At 37.6% G+C, this 26,424-nt stretch overlaps 2 long non-coding RNA genes across 2 annotated transcripts in view; one reads left to right on the top strand and one right to left on the bottom strand.

Moving 5' to 3' along the window:
- Positions 1-22,980, bottom strand: part of LOC103138814 (uncharacterized) — a 29,227-nt gene extending 6,247 nt beyond the window's left edge. The window contains exons 1-2 of the long non-coding RNA XR_476328.2: positions 22,911-22,980; positions 6,925-7,028 (exon numbers count right to left, since the gene is read on the bottom strand). This is a non-coding gene — a long non-coding RNA (uncharacterized LOC103138814). The remainder of the gene's footprint in view (positions 1-6,924; positions 7,029-22,910) is intronic.
- On the top strand, positions 345-24,606 carry LOC107836386 (uncharacterized). Its single transcript, XR_001662269.1, has 3 exons — positions 345-464; positions 9,827-9,830; positions 24,583-24,606. It is a non-coding gene; the product is annotated as an uncharacterized LOC107836386 (long non-coding RNA).
- Positions 24,607-26,424: the final 1,818 nt, after the last annotated feature.

The raw sequence follows: 26,424 nt of genomic DNA, 5'->3' as shown, positions 1-26,424 counted from the left end.
AGACGACCTCTCAAAATGGTCTCAAAGAAGGAAAATCAGGAAAGACGAAGAAAATATGAACGGAGGTTAAAGGGGGGCTATTATGTAAAAGTCACATTATCCACGTTTTTATAACTCTATTTGAGTTTCTGCTGCTTATAAAAAAAATCTAAGTGCTTTAAAAAAACAACCAGTTGGTTTTTTGACAATAAGTTAATGTTTTTAAGTGTCTGGAAAATGAGACAGTTCAAAAACCTCCCAGTGGTTAAGTCAAGCTGCGTCGTCACCTAGCAACCCTAGTAGAGTTCCGCCCATCACCTAGCAACCCCAGTAGAGTTCTGCCCGTCACCTAGCAACCCCAGTAGAGTTCTGCCCGTCACCTAGCAACCCCAGTAGAGTTCCGCCCATCACCTAGCAACCCCAGTAGAGTTCCGCCCGTCACCGAGCAACCCCAGTAGAGTTCCGCCCGTCACCGAGCAACCCAAGTGGAGCTCCAGCTGGATTTACCGCTGCATGTTTTGTTGTTGACTTGCCATTCAGAAACCACTTGCTGCACTCTTGATGGTGGTGCAGAAGGCTCTACTTCTGCTTTTCAAAGATGTACAGTTGTATATTTGTGCGTCTGTTTGCAGCTATTTCAAGTGTGAGTGTAAAACGTTGAGTTGAGAGGTTTGGTCAGAAGCTTATCTTGATTTAAAGTGACATGGGGCCCTAAAACATTTACTACAGCAAAAGTTTTAGTTTAGTTCTAGTTACAAACTTGGACTAGAACTAAACTTGGTTTATGAGTTACTCGTTTCACTTCTCCCAAAATTTAAAAACAACAAAGAAAGGGGCAGTTTCACTGTTTTTAGGTGTCTAGAAGATGTGAGCTCCAGAGTTTTTACTTGGCTGGTTGTTCTTGAACTAGGTCCAGTTTGGATTCCAAAATAAGTCAAGAATAGAAATGTGTCGACCTGAATTCTAGTTTCAGTTTTTGCATCAGTCATTTTCTATGGCTGCGACCAGATTTGGCTCACCAGGGAGAGCTTTTAGGTCTGTCTGACAGATCTAAAAGCCAGCACTTTTAGAGAAAATTTCTCCTTATGATCAAGAAATGAATATAACTATTAGAAATTAGCAGAAATACTTGAAATTGTCCATCAGGTTTCATCTTTTTGATTGAATTATTTAGTGATATTCTAACTTACTGAGTTGTTATAGAGCTTTTAAATCAAATCATTCTGTTTTGCTCCACACATTTAGTAATAGAAAAAGCACAAATTCAAAGAATATAACTCCCTGATAAAACAGAAAGCAACATTTTGGTAATTTACAACAGGTCAAAACAGATTCTAACCCCATTAGGGCCCCAAAATACTTGGTTTTTATAATAATTTAGATTTCAAATAGCTATTCCTAGTATATATTAAAGAAAACTGATACAATGTGTACTTAGCAATTAGTGAGGCTGGTATAATAAAGTTTACCATGGTGTAAAAACACCTTTGCTTTCTTGTAGTAAAAGCTAGACGCGCAGATCAAGGTTAGCGATATTGCCTAGCAACCGTAAGCCCTCCACATCACTTTCTTTCCTCTCTCTGTTGTTCACATGTTCATTTATGTTCATTGAAATCTGCCAGATAGTTCACCAGTTTCATAAGCAACAGCAACCTTGAGTCAGCTCACTGAGTTTTTCATCAACACACAAAACGCACCGACACACACACACACACACACAGAGCGTCCTCCGAGTGTGTTTGCTGCCCACAAAAAGATGTTACAGAGTGTCAAACCAATATCTGTCTCTTCATCGCTGCCTACCTCTCCATTTTCAGCTCAAGGACGAAAAAAAGGGAAGCAGGAGGGAAAATAAAAAATAAAAAAAGTTAGAAAGTGATGGAGAGAGCAACCGACAGGAAGAAACTAATGAAAAGATGAGGTTTTCATGTGAAGGCAGGCAACATGGTCAATAAATGATGAAGTTTCACTCATTCCACAGAGATATAAATGTGGGGCTCAAACCAGGCAACGTCTTAAAGAATTTAAAAACTAAATGTCTTTCATAATGGATTATTCACATGACTTTATATAAAAGGACGCAGAAATACAGTTTTTTGATTTTTCTCGTTAAGACATTTTTGATCAGGATTTGAGAGAGATTTCCGTCCATATTTCTCCTGCTAAGCTAACATGTTTACTTTGGTTGTATTTACCCAGAATGCCCTGTGTTGTAGTCTGCGCCCTGGTTTTGGAGTGATTTCTGGTCTGTTTATTGTTCACATGTGCACTGAAACCGCATCAGAGTTCACATCAACAGAACCGAGACTGAGGTTTGTAGGCAGACCAGATTTTGCTCTTTTGGTCCAAATCAGAGTTCGGTTAGCATTCATAACCCCCCAAATGAACCGGAGTTTGATTAAGAGCTGCAACTAACAATTACTTTTGGAATCAATGAATCAATTATTCTAACAGTGAATTGGATATAAAAAATTTAGTTAACCATTCAAGTCTTTTTTTACATTATTAGAAACACATTAAAATATGAAAATATATAAAAGATTAAATTCATTATTTAAATAAGAAAAATAAACATTTATTGCCTAAAATGCAATAGCATCGTTCCTCTTGTGAATGCTTGGCCATTTGAAGTAAAGGATGCCTCTTCACCTAAAATAATACTTATAACATTTAATGTGTAAATGTTTTTAGTGCTACTCTGAAGATGTTGTGCTTTCAGCCATAGTTTGATTAAAGTGGACTAAACAGGACTGGTGTGAAAGTATCTTTAGAGGGAAAAAACTCACAATTGATGAGAAACTACGACTACAATTCATCAAAATCCCTGACATTTCCACACATCTAGACCCATTTTTATCAGTTCGACAGCAGATTAAAAACTAAGTTGATGTAAAACAGGAAACTTAATCACAAACTAAGCATAAATTGTGTAAGTATCATAAAACTATGTAGGTGTGCAATGACAATAGCTGGATTTCCATTGCAAACTTAATATTCCGCTACTGTTGAAAAAACACAATCTTTTCAACATTGCGCCGTTTCTGTTAAATAAGAAACAATTAAAATCACATGTGAATAAGTCATTAAAAACATGCATCGCCATCATCCTAACACTTTGTGTCATTTTCTTTGTTGTTTCCGCCAGTAGTAACATTCTGTTGTTGATCATGATTAGTGTGTTTCCACTGCAGGTTTTATTAAATACACTAATTTGATGCAAATGAAAAAACACCTCCTCCCAATGCAAAAACATTTTACCCCAAAAAATGTTTTTGTTTTTTTTTTGTTTTTTCCAATTGGTGCGTTTCCATTAAGCTAATTTGTTTTCGTAATTCCAATTTGCTCGATTCTTTGGTGAATGGAAACTCAGCTAATGAAGCTGAACCGGAGAGACTCCAGATCGGGATTCAAACCCGGGACCTAAAACATAAACGTAATTAAAAGCTAAAACAATCCAGTGTTTACCATTGATTACATTACATCCTTAATAAAACACTACAAGTTAAACGTAATTTAAGCTCACATTATCTACTTTGAATTTCCCCGTAATTTCATTTGTTTTACTTTATTTTCTGATTAATTTGTGGGAGCAGATGAGCAGTTTAATAACCGCTGTGTTGTTTACGCTGTAATTAAAACAAAGTCTGCGAGTTATCGCTCTTTATTTGTGAGCTCTTGTTGTTGTCATCAGTCTTGAACAGAAACTAGAGAGAGGAGGGGGGAGGGAAGGAGCAATGCAGGAAAACAATTAAAACGGCACAAATGTCCATTAGCATTCTGCCTGCATTGTTTAGCAGCGGCGAGACACGCCGTTGTGTGTGTAATTATGTTATTAGGCATTTTAAGAAACACATGCGCGTGCAGTCGCTTCATTCTGCCAGTGATGTGTCGCTGATTGCTGCACTCAGCCGTTTTATTAGGCCTAATTAAATTACCGGTATATCTGGGGCCCGCCGTCAGCCGGAGCAGAGGCAGCGCCACGAGGAGCACAAGGCGGCTGTATTTACAAGCATGTGTGTGTTCGTTAGTCGCTGCTCAGCTCAGAACGAAGGGGGAAATTTCCCTACAAGAGAGGAAAGGAAATCTTTAAATAATTAGATTTACCAGAACAGCAGTTAGGGTATAATTAGGAACAGAGAGATACACGGTTTCATCCGCCTCGCGTCATCCATCTTGATGACTTTGTGCAGCATCAATAGAAAGTGGGATTGCGAGCGGATCGGCGCATGCACACGTCTGTTTGTGTTATTAGCATTGGGCCGCAGTTGTTTCTCTGTGTGAGCGCTGCAGGGACTCCCCATCATTACTCACTTCTCCTCTGGAAACTCTCCATCTCTTCTTCTCAAACTCTCCCTCCATATTTCTCTGCTTCGTGTTTCCCTCCTGCTGGCTTCGGTTTTTCCCCCCCACATGCGTCTGCTGCTTCTTCTTTGTTGCTGGCTTTGTACTTCTGCTTGTCTGAGCCGCACCAGGAGGGCCACACTGAGGCAAATTGGGAAACTAATTGAAGGCCCCCAAAGGTTTATTTATATTAAGTAACTGACTGCTTTATTAAGTATATATCAGCCCGATTACATCCTAATAAGTATCTGGTTATGCTATAAAATTTAAGACAACACTGAGAGTTTCACACTTTCGATTGGGGACCAAAATGTTGCATTTTCAGCTGCTGCAGTTTGCTATCACATTACCCTGAGTCAAATGAACGAAACCCGTTGAAAGACCTGTTCCCCTCCTCACCTGTGGTGGCGGAACAAAGCTGGGTTTCCATTACAAATGTGCACAAAATTTTGTCAATATTCTGCTAATGTAAAAAAACACAATTATGCAATCGAGGTGTTTCCATTAAACAAGAAGCACAATTAAGATCAGACTTGAATAAGTTTGTTCATGCAATAAGTTATTAAAAAATATTCAGCTACATCATCTTCTTACAACTTCCTGTTGTCTTATTTGTGGTTTCTGCCAGTAGTAACATCGGGCTGTTGATCACATGACTGCTGTGATGCGAAAAAAGTGTTTGCATTGGAACTGCATCACAATTCACTTCAACAAAACAGAGGCCACGGTTTGTAAAAGAACCAGAGTTAGGGGTTAGCGTGTACGACAAGAGGTCATTCATGCCTCCCCTGTTTAGCCGGCTTTCATCCAACTCAGGTTTGTTTGTTTGTCTAAAAAGTTTGGTTCATTTATGGAGGAGTGAATGGCTTTGACATCATTAGCATGTAGATGTGCTGTGGAGTAAGGTGTGTTTTGATTAGGTTAAATAAAAAATAAAAAAGGTTGACCCACACACCAACTCTGACAGGTAATCAATAATCAGGTGATTAAATTAGCCAGTCAACCGCGGCTGTGTTCAGGCGATCACTAATTAATGATTGCAAAATAAACATCAAACCAGAAAACATAAAACTGTAATGGGCTGAACGTTCTGTTCTTTGTGTGGAAAATGTTTTTTGGTGTTGAATCCTGATAATTTGTGGCATTATTGTCAGTCAGTTGCTATGGCAACAAGACTGTGTGTAGCGTAACCAACACACAGAGCAAAAAAAAAAAAAGAATATGATTTGAGTTGAATCCAGCGCTTTTTCTGTGTTGTTTCTCCGTTTGCTGTGGCGCTAAATGAATAAAACCGACATCTCCAGGTTTAGTTAATGGATTTGTTCTACCACGGCAGCGCTGCTATGCATGGAAAAGAATCGTCTTTTTGCCCCCAGTGTTTTTTTGAACAAGCGTGAAATCTCCATACGTAAACAATAACATGCAAAGTGTCAAAGTCACAAGAAATAATGCCTCAAGGAATAACAAAAAATTGTATTCAAAGTCAAGAAAATTAATTGTAATTGCACCAATCGGTCATACTGGGAATGCATGTAGTTACAGTGGAGAGGAAAAACTCACCACTCAGTAACTCAATAACCTGTGATGACTTTATTAATCTCCTTGTTTTGCTAGAGAAGCTGATGTTTTCTGAAGGATTTCTGAAGGAATGTATTTGTTTACAATACATTCAGTAAAGCCTGACATGTCAAACCTGGAACACGAATAGACGGGTAAATGTCACCGGAGTTCGCAGAGCCGCTGAGGTGTGCGGTGCGAGTCGCTGCTCGGAGACAAATCCCACATTCAGCACACAGACGCACACTGGTGACCCAGGGTGTGCCGATGAAACGTAGACGGAAGGTAATTAAACAGGGATCAGGCTGCTCTTTATCAAGGGCTCTTCACTGCTGGGCTAAATTAACCTCTGCCCACACACACACACACACACACACACACAGATCCTATACTGAGAGAGCGGTGTTGAGGTGTACCGACACATGGACGGCGATCGTGTGCTTTTTCCTGAGGAGCTCTTATTTAATCATGCGATGAATAACCGTGTTTACTTTTTTAATTGTCTGAGACTGAGGAAGGGAAGAGATTTACAGAGATAAAAAACCTACTTGTTGGATCAGGAGCCGCGTTCGGAAATTTTCCTCAATTCAATGCTGCAAGTTGCTCACAGCATGACATAAGAAGCATCCAAACATAATTAATATTCAATGTTTACTTTTGAATTGTTACATTAAACCTTTATGAGCAATGAGGTACGTTTTTATCTTATAAATATGCTTTTATTGTCAACATTTTGTATTTATATCCGTCTGCAGTTTAAGTCCTTAAGTTTTATGGTATACAATATGTGTTAAAGTTGACCTATTATGATTAGTTGAACAGTAATAAGTTTATGACCTATACAGAACGTGTTTATTTCATATTTTGCATAAAATTATTCTTTGAAAGTGGGATTTGTGATTCTGGTTATATTCAGACCTGGGTGTGGCTAAAAAGTGATTGCTTTATGAAATGTTTCACACTAATTTAGGAACCGGTAGAGCATGAATCCAGCATTTCTTTCACATTTAAATTTTTCCGTTCTGCCCGTTCCCTACCAGCCGTCACCTTTAGCTTCCTGTTTGATCTCGGTGGAGCCGTGGTTTGTCTTGCCTGGCCAGGTGTCTGTTTTCATCGGAGAACTTTGCTGCTCTCCACAGCTGTCCGACCACCTGTGGAGGTGAGACAAGAGGGAAACACAGAGGTGAGGCGGGAACAGATGAGGAGCAACACGAGGGGGAGGGGGGACTACAAAAGAAGCAGAAAGAGAAAAAGGGGTAACAGCTGGGAGGAAAATATGATTTTTATTTTATCTTTTAATTTAAACCACTTTTAGGTATTTGATCTCCAATGTTAGCGTTCAGGATAGAGCAGATTGCTCCAGAGTGCTTTAGGGTTTTGGCATCGGTTGTCATGACAACGGATCCGGGTGATGCTGAAAACGGGAAAACAGTGATGAGCCGCACTGCTCTGCACAGGCCTCAGGTCTAAATGTTTAAAGTAAACCGTTAAAGTAAATTTTTCTGACCAGGTAACAGGTGAGCGGAGTAGCTGAACGTAGCAGGTCGACCAAGAGCAGCGAAAGTAACAGAAATGAAAAACAATTCAAGGAAGAGGAAAAAAAGGTGCAACTTTTCATTAGTAACGGAGGTACTGTTTGATTAAAATCTGATTTAACTGACAGAGCGTTAAATGAGTTGAAAAAACGTAGCTGGAGTTTCACTCGGGTTGCTAGGTAACGGGCTGGGCTTGGTTGGGGTTGCTAGGTAACAGCGCAGTGCTCGTTGAAAGTGACTTAAGAATCAGGAGGGTTTTTTTTAACCTTGTGGTTGTTTAAAAACAAATCAGGAGGTTTAAAAACAAACGGCACATTTTTCAGACACCAGAAAACATTCATGTGTTGCCACATGAATGTTTTTGTTTCTTTTAAGCGCTTCAGTTGTTTTTAGGAGCAGTTGAACGATGGTTTTTCTGGGCTTTTTGCCAGAAAAAATTCAGAAAGCAGGATTTTTCCTCTCGCAAATTTTTGACTTTTGGAGCTCAGAAATTTTCGAGATTTTTCTCAAAGATTACTGAGATTAATCTCAAAAGATCTGAGTTTTTTCTAACAGAAAAACATGAAAATTTCTGAGTTAAAAAGTTCAATATTTTGCAATTTTGAAACACCAAATTTTTGGGAAGAATCTAAATTTCTGATAAAGCTCACAATTTTAGTTTTTTTCTTGCAAAGGTCCAAGTTTAGTTTGGCAAATTTCTGAGATTAATCTCAAATTTTATTGTTGGAAATTTGCCCTAATGTGCCGTCGTATAGCAGAGACCCAAAGGAAAGTACAAAAACGTAATATGTAACGCAACCTCTGCTAGACTTCAACTCAAAGTGCATCCATTAAACAGCTTTTTGATGCAAGTTTAATCCTGCTTAGTGATATCAAGCGTTGGTCATCATCTCCACAGTTTAAAATGGACAAAATGGTGCCCAGACACGTACAGACTCCTCCATTTGAGGGTTGGACGACTGGTGAAGAGCAAAAACAGAAAAAGTCACCAAGATGCTGCTAAATTTTAATAAGTCTGACTAGAAATCCATTTAAAGCTAATGAAGGTGATTACGCAGGAAGACGTTTTGTGACCTAACATGAAAACGTTGTAATCATGCGCTCCAGCAGCTAGGGAGGATTTCTGGAAATACTCTGCAGATGTAGACCTCTTTGATGTGAATAACTGACATGTTGCAGAATATTCCCCTAATGACCATCTAAACTAGGACAAATCTGATTATTTACAAATTCATGAGGCGCCAGCCGCTCTGGATGTTGGATTTCACTCCAGGAAATTCACAAATGTTGCAGCCTTTGATGTTACAAATTTAGCGCGAGCTGCAGAGGTGACAACACGACTTCTTCTGTTAGCCGTTAGCAGGTAAAGAGCCACCAAAGCGAAGCACAGCGATCAATTCACTGGAAAGCTAGAAAGGGTGGAAGAGATGTCTATTAATTTTTCGCAAGATGAAAAAAAAAAAAAAAAATCCCCTATGGCCCTGTAGGGGGCGCCATAATGTTCAATGTTCTACACTATGTGCACGAGAAAAGCTGCTGTTTTATTATCCTGCTTTCATTAAACCTGGTTAGAAAACCGGACCGATTCGCGCCTCGTCTTTACAAGCAAGTTAAGTTTCAGTAAATCTTCTATCTGGTCGCCTTAGAGCAGCAAACAGCTGCAGGAAGTGAGGGAACAATATGGCAGTCAGCAGATCAGCTGACGATGGAGAAGCTTCTGTCGAGGCGTGACAGAAACACTGACAGTTGGTTCTGCGCCTCAGAGTCCGACCCACGCTGCGCGGTTCTGCTGAATCAGTTACTGGTTGCAGTGAAAAACACAAAACACAGAGGAAGAAAAACTCCGAGGCACATTTTCATTTTGGGTCACGTCAAAATCATGGATGTTCTCAAGCTGCCGGTTGTACCAGAACGTAATGATAAAACTCATCAACGAACAGTTCGAACATTAATAAATAGCTGAGTCTGCATTCTGTACTTATTTAAATTAAATAATATTAATTACCAAATTTCTCTGAGTTTGAAAAGATCCAAATTTGCTATGAAAAAAAACTTTGAGATTTGAGATTAATCTCAAAAGATTTCTAGAAAAAACTTGGAAATGTCTGTGTTTGAAAGACAAACATTGCTTAGAAAACCTCAGAAAATATTAATCCCAGAATGGGTTTTTTTGTTTGAAAAAAGAAGAAAATTCCTGAGATTTATCTAAAAAACATTTTTTCAACATTTGACTTAAGAAATTTAATTTTTTTCTAGACCATCTCTGAAATTATTCTGAAAATTTCAGAATTTTTTGGCATAAATTCACTCCTTTTTCTTTCTACAATGACCCTAATATACAGGGTAAATAATATTAATTACCAAATTTCCATATAGAACAGATGCACCTTAAAGTCAAGCAGATCCACAAACAGGTGAGTGAAAACAGAAACGCTGCTCCTTGTTTTTGCTGCAGGAAGCCAATCAGAGGACCATCGATGTTCACCGTTTGCTCCATTAAACTTCCTTCCTTCTCCTCGGCTGAGTCTCAGCTTCGCGTGTTCAGCTTCCTGCTAATTGGCCGGCAGTGACCTGGCGTATCGGAGCTGATAAAGGCCACATTTAGGGCATTAATGAGATCTGACAGACACCAGCGTTAATCATTTAGAGCCTAATCAGCGGGTCAGGCCAACCCACAGGCACAGCGCCCGGCAAAAACAAACCCACGATGCCATGCACAATGCGTCAGCCACTGAGGGACGAATCAAATCTGAACACACAAATCCTAATTCAAGATGGAAGAAACCATCAAATCTGAATACAATTTAATCCACATGCAGACTGGAAGTGTGCATATTTTTGTATCAATCCAATTCCAAGTAAATACAAGTCCAGAATCTCCAATACTGATACCAATATGATAATTAATATTTAACATCATCAAACTTCTGAGATTCTGTGGTTTTCTTCACATAATTTTGTGAAAATCTTGGACAGAATTTAAATAAAGTTTACAGGTATCTACAAAATACTTACATGATAAACAGAGAATGTAAAAACAAAAAAAAGTGAATTATTTCTAAGTAAATTGTGCAGGAAATTATTGTTTGAGAGCAAATCAATGCAAAGAGTTGAGAAAGTTACGACGATGTATTAGGGTCGTTGTAGACAGAAAAAAATGAGTAAATTTTCACCAAAAAACTCGGAGATTTTGATACAAATCTCAGAAATTTTATACTTAAAAAAAACTGGAAATTTCTGAGCTGCAAAAGTTGTTTTGTTTTTTTTACTTTTGAATCTTTCTAGAAAATTTGAGAGTAGTCTCAAAATTGTTGCTTTTTTCAAGCAAATGTTCATCTTTTGGAGATCAGAAACTTCCAAGTTTCTTTTTAGGAAATGCCTGAAAAAAATCTCAAAATGTTTTGGAGAATATTTACTCTTTTTTTTCCCCTGTAGTTACTGTAGCCGTAATACGCCGTCATAGTTTCATCCCTACACATTTTTTCCCCATTTTTTGCAAATATTCCTAATTTTTTTGCACATTTTTTAATTGTCCGACTCGGTTGCACATTTCTTTGAATTGCAGTTTGATATTCTTTCATGACTGCAGAGTATTTTTTTTATTCTTATGCTTTAAATTTGCTCTCACTGCAGCAGAGTCCTATTCTTACTTCCAGGTTTTATATTTTATCTTTGTGTGAATCTACATGCTTCGACTTGCCTCCCACTTTGCTGCTGGCACACTTGAATTTCCCCACTGAGGGAAAATAAAAGTTATTTCTATGCAATTCTGTTCTTCTATGTTGAGTTTATCATCTCTTCCTGACTGCATTTTGTCACATTTTGAGGTTTTATCCATCCGGAGCAGCAGACTGCAGCTATAGAAAAGGCTTATATAAACCACTTTTAGCCGATCCGCTAACAGAACCTCTTTTCTTTCTCAGGTGAGACGTGATATTATCCTTGAGTTTAGCATGAGAAATGAATCTGTGAGGCTTTTAATGTTCAGCCTTGGTCACTATGACAACTACCCAAAGAAATCTAACAAAGAATTAGACATCACAGATGAAAGGCTCGAGCGGTTTGTACAAGTGAATTAAAACTACTTTGCTCTTTCTGTCCAGCAACTCCATATGTTCTAATCTAGGGTTTAAAAACAAAAAGTAAAACTTTAATATTTCCAATTCCATCTTCGCTAAAACAGAAGATGACGTCCACAAAGTGAATGAAGCTTCTTAGCTGCAGACGAGACTCACTTTGTCACAAAAAGTGACTAAAAGGTAAAAATGTAAATCTGACAGGCGATCTTGAATGTAGTTGCCACAAAATGGCTGCTTACCACGAGATTTATGAGTCAAAACTTAATGTCAGCGACACAAACATGTCCCAAGTTTTTAGTTCTTATTTTGTATTTATGATTTATACGAGATGGAATTTTGTTCTTTGTTAAAAAATATCTAAAGAAACGATAAGATGAATTACCAAATGGTAGCAATCATTGTACAATGAAGTATAATGTATAAAATACAATTACGAGAATAAAGTCATAAAATTATGAGAATAAAACTGAATAAATTCAAGAAAAAAGACATAATATGGGAATAGATTCATAATATTTTGAGAATAAATGTATGGCATTAAGAGGATAAGGTCACAAAATTATGAATTTGTTCTCGTATTATTTCAACTTCATTCTCATAAAACGTTTCTCCCATGATACCGTCTTCATCCTGTCGGATTTTATTTGTAGAGCCATTAACTGGAAAAAAATGCCACACAAAATGCTTTAAATAAATAAAATAACTCACCAAAATTAAATAAAACTAAATAAACTAATACATATTGAACAGCTAGGATAAATTATAAACTGGGGAATTGAGAAAACACCAGAAATGTAAAAACGTACTTGGTCATTTTAAAGCTGTAAAAAATGTAGTTTAACTGAGACAAATAAAATTTACATTTTATGTGTGATGGAATTCAAAGTATTGATAAAAACTGTTAAAATATCGATAATAGTGAAACATTCAGATGGATTTGATAAGAATAAGATGCGCTAAAATGTTGAAACTAACATACTTGTGAACACATCTATTTTAGATTTCTGATTAACATTTGATAATCACAGTAATTCATGATCAGTGACACATTTTTTGCTTCGTTCACCTTCACCGCTGCCTCGGCGGATGTTGTTGTTTGTCGCCTCTCATCCTAATCTGGATTTTGCTGCTGTTGTTCCATGTTTTCTTTACCTCTCGTCCCTTTTCATCTTTGTCCTTCCCTCGCCTCCCGTCTCCGTCTCTACTCTGTTTTCCAGCTGTTCATTGAGCTGTGTGTTTATCTGACATATTGAACCGCTTTGAAGCCAACAACCTTTCAGCTTTTTCCTCAACAGTCAGTTCTGCTCTGCTCACACAGCTAACAAACAAACTACTGCAAGCCAAAACAACATGCGTTTTTAAATATCGCAACATAATAACTTTAATCTAGGCCAGGAGGACGACCTCGCTGCTTTTGAAAATGCAATTTCTTCTAAAAACACTTTAAAAAATCAATTAACATAATGCCACTATTTCTAAAACAACTGGTCATGGAAAGGATTTAGATGGACACTCAAAATGAAAACTAAATAAAAGAAAAAGGAAGATCAGAGTACAGAGCCCTGTGGACTGAAAAGTGAACTTTGGTTTTTATGCTCAGTAATCCCAGGGAAATTAAAATCAAATTCAGATAACAGTTCAACAGCATCCACAGATCCTGGTCCAAACAGGCTCAATTATGAAAAATCGTCAATCTGTTACCAGAATTAAGAAATAACTGGTTACATTTACTCAGTTACGTTTACGTGAGTAACCTTTTGTAAAAAAAAAATAAAAATAAAAAAAAATACTTTTAGGAGTATTTTAACTACACTGTACTTTTTACTTGAGTAATTTTATGATGACGTATCGCTACTCTTACTTTTCTACCCACTGAGTGACATCATCAGCAAACTCTGGTCCGCCTACAAACCCCAGTCTCCATTTTAACTGAACACACAAAACTCCGCAGCACCTCTGCATGTTAAGGTTGTCATAGTCAAGCTAGCATAGCTAACCTACTGCTCTCTCCCTCACTGGTTTTCAGGCATAAGAGTTCGCTTTTTCGGTCCGCATCAGAGATCGACTGCCAATTCACACCTTCCCCAAACAAACCAAATTTTCTAGACAAATGAACTGGAGTTGGATTAAAGCGACTGAAAAGGACTGATGGGAATGCAGCGATAGCCTGCATGCTAACCCTAACTATGGTCCACCTACAAACCACAGTCTCAGTTCTGATGAAGTGAACACCAAGCATGGCACAAGGCATTCTGGGTAAATATAACTTCAACAAACTCATGAGATGGGTAGCTCCAGTGGGAGAAATGGCTGTTTTGTCTTTTAGCAAAAAAGCCACAACCACAAAAATCTGATGCCATTCCATTTTTGTTTACATTTCATGAAGAAGGAAGTTGTGCTCTGTCTTCTTCTAAGGTTTTCATGTTGTTTTCTTCAGTGTTTCTTGGTGCAACGCCCCGACAGGCGAGGAGGGGAACAGCTTTTTCAATTAGTTTGGTTGGTTTGACTCACTGCAGTGAGAAAGAGACCAGCTGAAAAAGTAGTAAACGTTGCAATTTTGATCCCCAATCAAACCGAGTCTACCAGACTATCAGGTGGGAAAATAAAGTAGGATTTTTTGTGGAAACCTATTTTATTTCTAAGTTCAACAACATCCAGAAAAGTTTCCCATTTTTAAGAACCAAACTTGAACAGCCATGCAGCATAAACTTTGCGTCCAAATATTTAAACCCTGCTGCAGATACGAGTCTTCCCGGTCCGTTCTGTGTTTTGCTCAGTGTCTCTGGCAGCAGATGTATCAGCGTTCCTCGCCGTGTCGGCTGTATATCATTACCGTTAACATCTGCATAAATCTAAATAAAGCTCTAATTTCAGTGTGGATTCAGCACTGACCTCCCTTCCTCCCTCAAGCCTGCTTTCCGATTTGCATAAATGAGTGATGATTGTGAGTTTATGGGTAATATGCAAATGAGCCAATTATGATTGATCAGCTGATTGATGGCTGCTGTCTGTGCAAAGCATCCGACCTGTGAGCACGCACTGCTTTACGCTTAGTCACTGACAAAAAAAAAGGTGGAGGAAAGTAATGCAGATCAGCAGGTAAAGAGATAATCCTAATCCGTCAACATGCCCACATTTTGTTTCATTGGATGTTATAGATCAACACAGTAGAGATAATAGTGACAATGACGGAGTTATGTGTGGTGTGCATTTTTATTTAAACCATTTTACTCTGATAAGCCAAAAATCTGGCCTCTGGACGGACAAGATACAAGAAACCCAAGTAGGTTGCAAGATTATTACTGTTAACAAAAAGTAAACTGAAAACTGAAACTAGGAAAACATTTTCGTTAACTGAAAAACTAACTGGAGCTGCATTGTGTGAAATTGTTTCATAAATACATTATCCTCTGTTTTCGTGTTTATTAATGTATTTATTGGCCTTCAAAATGAAGTGAAATTGTTTCATTTTTGCCAAAAGCTGTCGGCAAATTACGTCTTTCATTAAGTGACAAAAACAATAGGTTAACTATCTTGGTCAAACATGTAAAAAAGTAATAAACCGCAACAAACTTCAAATGATTCAGAAATCAAAATTAGGAATTCTAAATATAGATGTTACCCAGAGCAAAAAAACGTAGAACTAGACTGAATAGATCTGCCCTTATGGATCGGGAACATCGTCACCGACAACCGATCTAGATTATTTTTTCAATATCAGACTGATACCGATATTAAAAGGGTAGTATTATTTATTTTTAGGCACATCAACTGACTACATTAACTTTAGTTGTTAAAAAAAATGCTACAAATATCAAATATTGCTACAAATACCAAAGAAATTTTACTTCCTGATTTAATGCCTTGAAATTGGGCCACTGTCTCTTTAAAAATTTCTTCTCTTTCTGAAACTTCATCACAACATGGCTCCTCTATAACATTTTTACCAGGGTCGAACTGAGCTCCTATAATGAGCTCAGCAGGTATTTGCCAATTGCTACAGGCTAGTCTGAAGGAGCTGGATGGGGAAGGACAGAAGCTCTGAAGCTTGGAAACTGCAACTAAGAGGAGGAGCTGCACCTCGAAGGCGGAGTTAGCTTCAACCAGGCGTTTTGCACAGCTGAATTGTTGCCATGGAGATTAATATGAACAAATCAAAGTAAAACTCCAGGTATGTTTTGATGAGGGAATAACACTATAAAATGAATAAAAGCTGGCAAAATTAGATTGGTGCATCTCTAGCTCCAACTCCGCTGAATCCTTCAGTGGATTTGGATTATCTGGGTGAAAGGTCGTTTTTTCTGAAAGTTGTCTGGATTTTAATCTCGGCAGTAAAACATGAAGAGCTGCATGTTCCTGCACAGAAACTTCAGCCTCGCATGCTAATGCATTCAATCTGCAGAACGCTTTGATTTCTTCAAGGGCGCCAGCTCAGACACGCCACCGCCGCATAAACACGATGACACAGATCTCTCTCTCTCCTTAACGCACGGTGAAGCTCGCTCGCCCTCGGTCTCTGCCGGGTCAGAGTCGAATCCTGGCCTGACGGTGTAAGGAGCGCCTCAGAGGTGAGTGGGAGTTGATTGAGTTTGCTCAGCTTCAGCCCATGGGACTGCAGACAATATTACAGGACACACACACACACTGAGGAGCAGCCAGCGACTACACACTCAATTTAATCAGAGCTTATGTCTATGGAAGTGAGCATATGTGACCTCCTCTGTTTCTGCTCCTTCCTGCGTCTTTCTGTTTGACTGTATTTGATACTGTATGATAAAGAAAAACAACAATAATACATGTTTAAGTTTAAATGATGTTATTATGAACGAAGGATGGTTTGAATATGAAAATGATCAGAGGATGAAGTCTGATGGTAAACAGAAACATTTACAAACTAGAGCCACGCTAAGAAAAAATTTTAATTTAAAAAAAATAGTCGTAGTATTGCAAGAATTCGTACAAGAATAAAATCATAATATTACAAGAATAATAAACAGAAGAACAAAATTGTAGTATAGTGAGTATAAAGTCATAATGCTACTTTTTTCTTGTAATACTACAATTTTATTCTGGTTTTTTACTTTATTTTTGTATGACTTTATTCATGTAATATGACTTTATTTTAAGGATATTACAATTTCATTCTCAAAATATGAATTTATTCTCATATTATTTCCAACTTAATATACAACTTAATTCTTGTAAAATTATGACTTAATTCTCGTACGACTTTATTTCCAAAATATCACGACTTTATTGTTGTAAAACAACTATTCTCATATTATTTCAACTTCATTCTTATAATATTCTGACTTTAATCTCATAAAGTTTTGGGGGTTTTTTTCTTAGAATGGGCCTAATGTTTCATCAGACTACATCTCTGAAATGCCACAGCAAACTTACAACTGCTGCTTCTCTTTGATATTTTTAAATTCTATCAGAGGAATCCAAGTCAATGGGAGAAATTCCAGATTACACAAAGGAGTGAGATGAGAATCTAGCAGAATTACACAGGAAAGCATCCCTGCCAGGGCGTTTATCTAATTTTTCAAAAGGTAGTTTCTTTAAAATTTTAGACAAAATCTCATGACAAACTACAGCTTGTGCAGAATAAATAATCTGCGAAGTGTACCAACCACTCAGAAACTAAAATTTGGTCTGCAGTTTTCATCCAGTGAATAGAAACTGATTTTTTTTGAGCCATCGTGAAACAAAACACTCAAACCTGGAAAATTTTCGGAAGGTTTCACACTTCCGCCATCTTCTGCTTGTTTCGACAGAGAAAATGTTCAGAACTCCATATTTTTGTTATCATTAAGAAGAGAAGAAATCTTCACAATACAAAAAAAGAGAAAGAAAAGTGTGACCAAGACAACATGCTTGTGTGGGCGTGTGAAGGTGTCATGTTACTACATCAGCTTCAGATGGTGTTTGTGTTATTAAAATCTCTTTCAGGAATAAAAATCAGGTGTTTTTCTTTAAACAGAAAAGCCTCCAGATTACCAGAGTCATAATTCTCCTTTTTCTCCACCACATATTTTCTTAAATCCACCTCTTCCTGCCTGTGTGCAGCTTCATTCAAGCATAAATTTTAATAACTTAGCAAAAAAAAAAAAGACTGGAAAAATGAGAGATTTGAAGATTTCAGTTAAATTTTTCTCCTCTGCAAGAAGAGCTCTTAAAATTAGAATATCATAAAATAGTTCAATATATTTTGTCACTTCGTTTCATACAGTGAAACTTGCACTACATGGATCCAGTGGAACATTTCAAGCATTTATTTCCTTTAATCTTGATAATTATGGCATACAGATTATGGAAGCCCAAAAGTCAGTCTAATAGATGTTGAATATTGTGAATAGTTTGTTCAGAGAATTGAGTGGAAGGAAAAAGTGTACTAGAGAAAGGTGCAACATGGACAACCGAAGCCTTGACAGGATTGTGAAGAAAATCTGTCCAGGAATTTGGGGGCGTTTGATAAGGAGCGAATCTGGCTTTAAAGCTGCAGTGTGCAACGTTTATTTAATTATATTTTTTTTTTTACATATTTGTTGAAACCGTCACCATGTCTTGACCGTTTGGTATGAGATAGATAATCTGAAAAAAATGTAGCTCCTCTGGCTTCTCCCACTGCTAACTAAAAACAACCAATCAGAGCCAGGAGGCGGGTCTTAGCGCTGTCAATCACTCCTATGCAGCTAACAAAGCCTGTTTTGAATGCTAAGACCAGTTAGCATATTTAGCACTTTTTTCATAAAACTTGTGTACTGCAGCTTAGACCTGAGCTGAAGAGAACCAGAACTGGATTGAGTAAAATCAAAGCACCATAAGGAAAAACACACAACCATGCAAAAAAAAAAATAATAATAATAATAATAATCAGATTTCACAAAAAAATAAAAAAAATTGCAACTGTGCGTTAAGGCCTGCAGCGTGAGCGTAGCCTGAGAGACGTCTAAATTTAGATTTTTCTCCTCTTTTTTCTCAGTTCCTCTGAAGTTGAAGCTCTTCCTGCCACCCAGGAACATCGTCGGCGTTCACCTTCATCGCAAACCCTCCGACTATGAAAATGTGCAGTCAGAGTCACCTTTCCTCTCACCCTCTCTTTGCCTCTCTCGACCTGCCAGCCTCGGCTTGGCTTCCTCCCCGCTCCGTTCTCTCTAAAGGTGAACGGTAGCGGTCACTGTCGGCAGATTTGCCCACAAAATTGAATCAGCCAGCAGGTCGGGGGGCCAGGAAGGCACAAGTGCCAAGCTCGCTGACGCTGATTTAATTTTGTGCATATTGTGTGCGTCCGGATTTGTGTCTGTGTGCGTTTCGTATGTTTCCACCCTGCAGAGAAATGCTGCAGGCCGGTTTTATTTCCGTCTGAATGTGAGGAAACGTTTTGTCAGGCAAGAAGAAGAGGGACAAAAACACTTTCCACACCCTGCCTGTGTTGATCACCACTCTGAGCTGTTTGCTGTATAATAAAACCTCCACAACAGATTATTATGTTCTCTGATTGTGGAGAATTATTTTTTTGTTTTGTGAGAAATTCTTCTCATTTTATGGCGATATCTGTGTTGAAATCTCAGTTTTCTGCTCTCCAGTGCGCCATTGTCTAATAATCGCTTAGCAACCCTTGAAAAGAGGTTTTTGTGGAGGTTTGGACCCTCAACAAAGCGCTGAGCAGTTAGGATCTGCATTTAAAACCTCAGAAATGATGCTTTCCTGTTCATTTGAAGGAGTTTTCCACAGGGCTTAGAATTAAAAGCTCCTATTTTTTCATATCAGATCATATTTTAATTGAAGACATTACAAATGACAGAAAATATATTTAAAAAATTTCTTCTGTAAGTATTAGGGTCAGAGTATGACAAATTTTGTTTAATTACAAATATAGTCATAAAATTAGCAGAATAAAAAAAAATTATCAGAGAAATATCTTAATTTGTTGTTTTAATCAGGAAAAAGATTCTAGGTTTACTGAGATCTGAAGTGTTTCTTTCTGAGTCCTGCTGCTGCTGCTAATTTATGTGTTAAAATATGAAGTATTTTCTTATTCGTAAATACAGTCTTAAAGTGTAATTTTTTAATTTTTGTTTTTTGTGTCCAACTAATCAAAAATTACTACTTTCTTCTGGTAATATTATGAGTTTATTGTGTTATTATTTGGATTGTATTGTTATGCAAATGTATTGTAGTTTTACTAAGTAAATTGTAGCGTAGCCTTAGTACTTCATCGTAAAGTTGATTCAAATTCAAACTCCAAATAAATAGAAGCTGGAAAACAAGATGGCCGCCCTGAACTGGGCTCTGAACTACAGAAACCCAGAGAATATATTGGTGGGGAAAAAAAATATCAGATTTTCTGAAAAATAAATCTTCAAAAACCAAAAGTTTGCCTAATAAATTAAATTAATTTACCACCCAGCTCTAGTTTCCACAGATATTTCAGTTTGTTTTTGATAAATTCCAATATTTTAAATGTTGGAAGGCCTCCAGCCAATGACCCTAATGTTTAATTCACTCCACTGGTTCTCTGTCAGGACTCTGAAACTAACATTTCTTCGATTCAGATGTTGATCAAATTAAAAAGACGAGTAATTCTGAACTTAATTCAATTTTGTTTTTGAGTTAATCTCTGAAATATAAAGATCTGTTTTACTTTAAAGGAATGCTCTCATGTCTTTCCAGTTTTGCAGCTCCTACAGGTCTTCTTTATTCATGTTTTCTAAATGCAGACAATATTTTCGACATCTTTATGTGTATTTTATGTATTTATTAGGGTTCAGGTAGATATCTCATTGTAATTTGAGTTGAATTGTAACCAGAGACCCAGAAATACAAAGCAGATGCAGCAGTGCAGCAAATGTCTGAGTTGGAAATACAAAAAGGTCATCGACATAAAATAACATCACTAAGGTTGGAATAATTACTTGTCATGTTGTCAAAAGGTGCTTTCCTGGGCCACAATTGAAAATATCAAGTGACTAAGAAATGAAACTACTACAATTAAAATTAATTACATGTCATGCAGTCAGAAAATGCAGAAAAAAAGTACAGTAAAAAAATATCAACGTGCTCATTACAATAGTTTTTCCTCTTACAGATTTTATTTGTACTATATTGTCAATTTTGCTGTTGGAACTATGGAAATAAATATTTCAGTTCAATTTAGCTAATAAATACTTTATTCAACTCAAAGGGAAATTTAAATGTTAATTTATACTAACCAATTTTCTTCAGAGTTGCTGTTGATGGCAGGAAGGATAAATCCCATTGGTTAGTTGGTCACTTAAACCAACTGACCAATGGTTAAATTTTTACCATCCCTGTCACTGTGATGGTAAAAATAAAGAAAATATTTAGTCTGCAGCTGATTTTGTCTCAAATTTTTGTGATTGGTTGACAAAAATTTTGAGAAAATGAGTAAATGGAACACAGTCCCGTTTTTTGTTGTTGTTTTTTACAGTCTTCTTCAAGGGTTTTTGTGTCGTTTCCTTTAGTGGTTTTTGGTGCAGCGCCACCACAGGCGAGGAGGGGAACAGTTTTTCAACAGGTTTAACTTATTTGGCACAGAGTAAAAGAGAAACACAGCTGAAGATGTAACAAATTTTGTAGCTTTGGTCCCAAACAGAACCGATAGTCTACTGGGCTATCAGGTGTTGAAACATAAAGATTTTTAACATCAAATCTGATTCAAATTTCTTTGTAAAATTTCTGCATTATCGCAGATTTCAAAGTCACAGCAGGAGGAAGTTGAGCTGCTGAAGAAATTATTTCCTTTTGTTGTGAATCTGAGACAGAAACAGAACGAGAGAGAGAGAGACAGGCGTCTGCCACGGAGAGAAACAACCAACACCCAGACAAAAAGACGATGAAAAAGGAGATAAAGAGAGGCGCCTCAGGCTGTCAGGAGGACCAAAACAAACACCGGGCTCCATGTCGCCGAAGGGCCCGCTTCAGCCTGACTGACACTAAATTAGACCTTCCTCTGCTCAAATCAGAGCTACAAAACACTGTCACAACATCAGCTCCACAGCTTCTGATTTACTGCCTTTTCTCTTTCCACCTCACATTCATCCCTTTTTATCCTGCCTCGGCACCACCTTTACATCCACCCTACAAGCCCCTCTCTTCATTGATTGTGCTGCCCTCTTCACCCCTTCTCTCTCTTTCATAATTGAACAGCATTAACTGCAGCGGAGGCCGAGCAGCGGTTTAATTAGCCGCCCGGCCTGCAGAGACACAGCCTGTACTTTCACTGCTGCAAAACATACATTTAACCGTAGCCCAGAATTCAGAATACCGAGAATTGGTCCTGGGAGTTGAAGGGAGGCTCTAATTTATTGGTATTAGGCAAAAGTTCCATAATGACCTTTCAGGATCATGTAATTGAAGTGGTCTGAGTCGTCCAGCTTTGCTTGGCTCTTTTACAGGCTTAAGGAGAAATCTGAACCTTGATACGGCCATCTGAGATGTAAACTTCACTTAAAGCCTGTTGTGGGTCCTTGAGGACTCCAAAATCAAGCCCAGATATCGCACCTGAAAATATGGGGGAAAGAATCAGGGGAGTGATTTTCAGTTGCTTCTCTCATGCAACAGTTTAGAAGAAAATAAATAATTAATAAAGCAAAAATAATTAATAAACTGGCAAATATCTGTGTTTTCGTGTTTTTGCACATTAAAATGATAACAGACAGGTTACTAGCTCCTGCTGTTAGCTGACTCACAGAAACATTATGTTAATTCTCCTACAATTAAAAAAAACAAACACTTCTAATGTTCACAAAAATTATGAAGGATTAGCTATAAGTGCTAATCAAAAGACCAGAGTAAGAAGCTATAATTAAAGATCAGTATTTTAACACAAAAATTACAGTAGACAGGTTACAAACTATTGTTAGCTTAATTGTGTAGTACACAAATGATGCAGAGAAACGCTGTCAAATATTCATAAAACTATAATAAAATGCTTCTAAAGTTCATAAAATAATGAAGGGTTTTCTACAAGATTTAGTTAGTAAACCAAAGTAAGGTAATATAATTAAATATCTGCATTTTAACATGTTTTCTCACACAAAAATGAAACAGACAGGTTACCAAGAACACAACTGACACACAGAAATGCTATGTCCAACTACTCATAAAACTAAAAAATTGATTTCCTATAAGAGCTAATTAATAAACCAAAACAAGAAGACATGGCTAAATATCTACATTTCAACATGTCTCCTCACACAGAAATGACAGTAAACATCTTACTATCTTCTGCCGTTAGCTTAACGGCTATTAGCTAGTACACAACTGACACACTGTGCATCAGTTGTGTAAACGTTACGTCTAACTACTCATAAAGTTCACAAAAACAAAGAATGATTTAATCTAAAATATCTTAACATTGTACAAACTATGATATTTTGATCAGCATTACCTGAAAATAGGGGGGAAAGACTCGTGAGGGATTTCTAGTTGCTTCTCTTATGCTGCAGTTTAATACAATGAGAGGACAGCGCGAAAGCCCCCTACTGGTGACTGGTGGTCACTACCAATCAATCCCAGAAAAGGCTTACGAGCTGATTACCGATGTATTGATTGTAATTTTCTTAAATAAAATGATTCAAACATTAATACAACAAAAAATATGTATGTATTAAACATTTTTAATTTTTTATTTGCATTGTTTTTAGGCTTACATGAATTGATATTTATTCTGAACCTTTTTTTAACTGTCAACTATTTTAATATGAAATAAACTGTATAAAATATTTTAGAACTGCACTGGAGACATAATAGTTTTTCAACTTACCACACATCTCACATATGACCCTTAAAAATTACTCTATACTGTCAGATTGGGGTTTTTACTTTATTCTCACTTATTAATCAGGCCATTTTCTTATTTGACCCATGAGGTAAAGAAAGTGTTAAATCCAGTGCATGAAGCAGACATGACAGTGCGATGATAAAACATTGACAGGTAGTTTTTCATGGCGCCGGCTTATAGACATTCTGAGTGCTGCACCAGTTTGTCCAAAACGAAAAGTGACACACCTGGTTGTGTAACTAATGAAAGACAAGAGAGCTGGAGAGCAAAGAGGAGAATCTTCCTCATTTTTCTTCGAAGATGCCAGCTGAGACACCCACAAGCAGCCGGTCTGTTACTTCTCAGACAGATGACAGAATCAAATGAAGACAAAAAATAGCACTGACACCTTCAGTTCACGGAGATGGAAAAAATGAAATCAGTGACAGTGTGCCCTCAGAGCACGGCGGCAATATTTTGATGGCTGATAGACCCCAGAAAACACCAAACTTAAATAAAAATCTGAAACTCCACACAGATCTTTCCCTGGATGATATATTCTATATCTCAAATATTATATTTACTCACTCAAAACACTCCAAGTTGAACTATCTTGGCTTTATTCGCAGAATTTGTGCACTCAAACAAGTAATTTGACTTCAGCTTCACTTTGCTCTCATTGAAGACATTTGAAATGTAACAAAGAAAACAGGTTTTCTTTCTTGTAAATATGTTTATATACAATAGGAAGACGAGGCTGAATCAGTGTAGATATGGATGGTATCGAGCGGTTTGTGCTCAATAGAGAAACAACCTTGACGACAGATATTATTTCTGTGGCAGCTGGTTTTTGAAAACAACGCTCCAAAGTTTGGCCATTTATGGCCCCCTGGATGATTTTGTTTTGTCACTTCAAAATTCAAGAAAGGAGAAAATTAATTGGAGACAAATAAAATCTTCAAACATTTATTCACATAGGTAAAAGACATAGGTTGTTTTGTTTTTTTCTATTAAAGGTGACCTACTATGGAAAATTCTAATTTCTGCTTGTTTTTGTGCTTCCATTTGGGTCTCTAATGCTTCTGAAAACAGCCCAAACGCTTAAAGAAAAACTCATAGCCAGTTTTTGGAAATAAATTAATATTTTTTAGTGTCTGGAAAATGAGCCGTTTCAAAAACCGCCAGGCTATAACGTCACCAATCAGCAGGCACTGCCCATTACCTAGCAACCCCACCAGAGTTCCACCCGTTACCTAGCAACCCCACCAGAGTTCCACCCGTTACCTAGCAACCACAGCAGAGTTCCACCTGTTACCTAGCAACCAACAGGTGGTTGCTAACCAATACGGTTTGGTCAGCTGGTTTTACCGCTGTATGTGCTGTACAATGGCTTCTGGAAAAGACAAGTGTTTTGTTGTCGACTTACCATCCAGAAACCTCTTACTGCATTCTTGTTGGTTGTGCAGGAGGCTCCACTTCTGCTTTTTAGAGATGTACGGTTTTATAGATGGGCATCTGTTTGCAGCCATTTTTCATGTGTGAGTTTAAATGTTGAGTTTGGGGCGGAGCAAGTTGAGCTTATCTACATCAAATTGTGATGGTTTGGGAATCTGATTAGGATGCAACCCCAAGGTTCAATCCTGGGGCCCCAAGATTAGCTGCCATAAATATGCAGATGATACACAGCTCTATGATACATGGTTCTATATTACAGTGCTACCAGGTGACTCTGAACCCATCCAAACACCGAATAAATCAATGTGTAGATTGTCCAACATTTAATAGGACAAAAGTCTCATAAAGTGTCTCAATTGACTCTAAATCCAGTTTGAATCTAAAAAATATGAAAATATAGAGTACATACGTGACCTGTGGATTTAACCCCGTGACCTGAAGTATGGTAGGGGAAATGGATGATTTTGGCACAGATAAAGTTGTAAAATAGGGTTTGCTTGTTACTTTACCAAAGCTGTATTTCTGTGTTGAGCTGTGAGTAAATTCTCATTCCGGTTCTGTGGTTGCCATATTCCTCCAGAGTCTTAGTCCCAGCGGCGGCAAAGCCGGCGCTCCTGAATTTTGTTCGACATTTAAAGAAAGATGTCTCACCAGGAATGAGTCGTCGCCGTCTTGTAAAGGGTTTTTCATATCTAGAAAATGTAATTCCTCAAATTACATTGCAGTACTTCATGCCGTCAGAACAAAGTTTGCAGCTGCTGATATTAGTTTAGTCTCAGCGTGAAGGGCTGAGGCTGCGCTTCACATTTATCTTTATAACTGGAGGCTGTGCAGCATATGCAGACCGCCGACTGTGTTCGCACTGTAAATGTGTGTGCTGGCAGATGTGTGTATTTGTTGGGGCTTGAAAATGTGAAGGTAGGTGGTGTGTATTCTCTAAACATCAATGAATAGTTTGTCCTTCGTGTGCAGCAGTCGGAGACAAAATTGAATCTTTCCTTTTCATTCCTGCTGGATGTCTGAATAGAGTAATATGCTTCACTCTTTCTGTCTCTCTCCCCTCGACAGAATGCCAAACAAAGGGCGGCTTTCAGCTTTTAATTGAAATACTGGGTTGCATAAAATGTGACACACTCACATAGAAGTATTCCAATACAGAAGAAAACAGACATGCAGCTTTCAGACCCGACGTATGAATCTGTTCCCACTCCAAGGCCGTCAGATGCTGCTGCGCGCTCATGAACTCTGGGTCTGCTGGGTTTTATAAAAGCTTTTCTGGACTACAAAGCTGGCTCACCTCATGTTTTTTATTTTAATCTGTGCTGGAAAGCTGTTCAGTTTCCAAAGCAGTTAAAGACTGAGGAATCTGCAGCAACAGTAACTGCAATTCCATTACAGATTTTCTCAAATCTTTGTTTATTTTCCTGTAGTGTCGAAAAACCCCACAATTTTTGCAATTGCTGCATTTTTATTGCACAAGAAATAAAATCAGAATCACACATGCGCTGTAAAAACACAAAATCTTACCAAGTATTCTTGGTCTAGCTTCCAGTGAAAATACTTGAAATACGACAAAACTAACCAAGAGGTCACTTTTCAAGAACATGTGGGAGCTTTTTTAAGCAAATAATTCCTTAATATTGATGAAAAAGTATTAATTATTTTACTTATATCATTGGAAAAATGC

This window comes from Poecilia formosa, unplaced genomic scaffold (genome assembly GCF_000485575.1).
Source record: "Poecilia formosa unplaced genomic scaffold, Poecilia_formosa-5.1.2 Scaffold55, whole genome shotgun sequence".
Taxonomy (NCBI): Eukaryota; Metazoa; Chordata; class Actinopteri; order Cyprinodontiformes; family Poeciliidae; genus Poecilia; species Poecilia formosa.
This window is presented reverse-complemented; position numbering and strand designations above follow the sequence as displayed.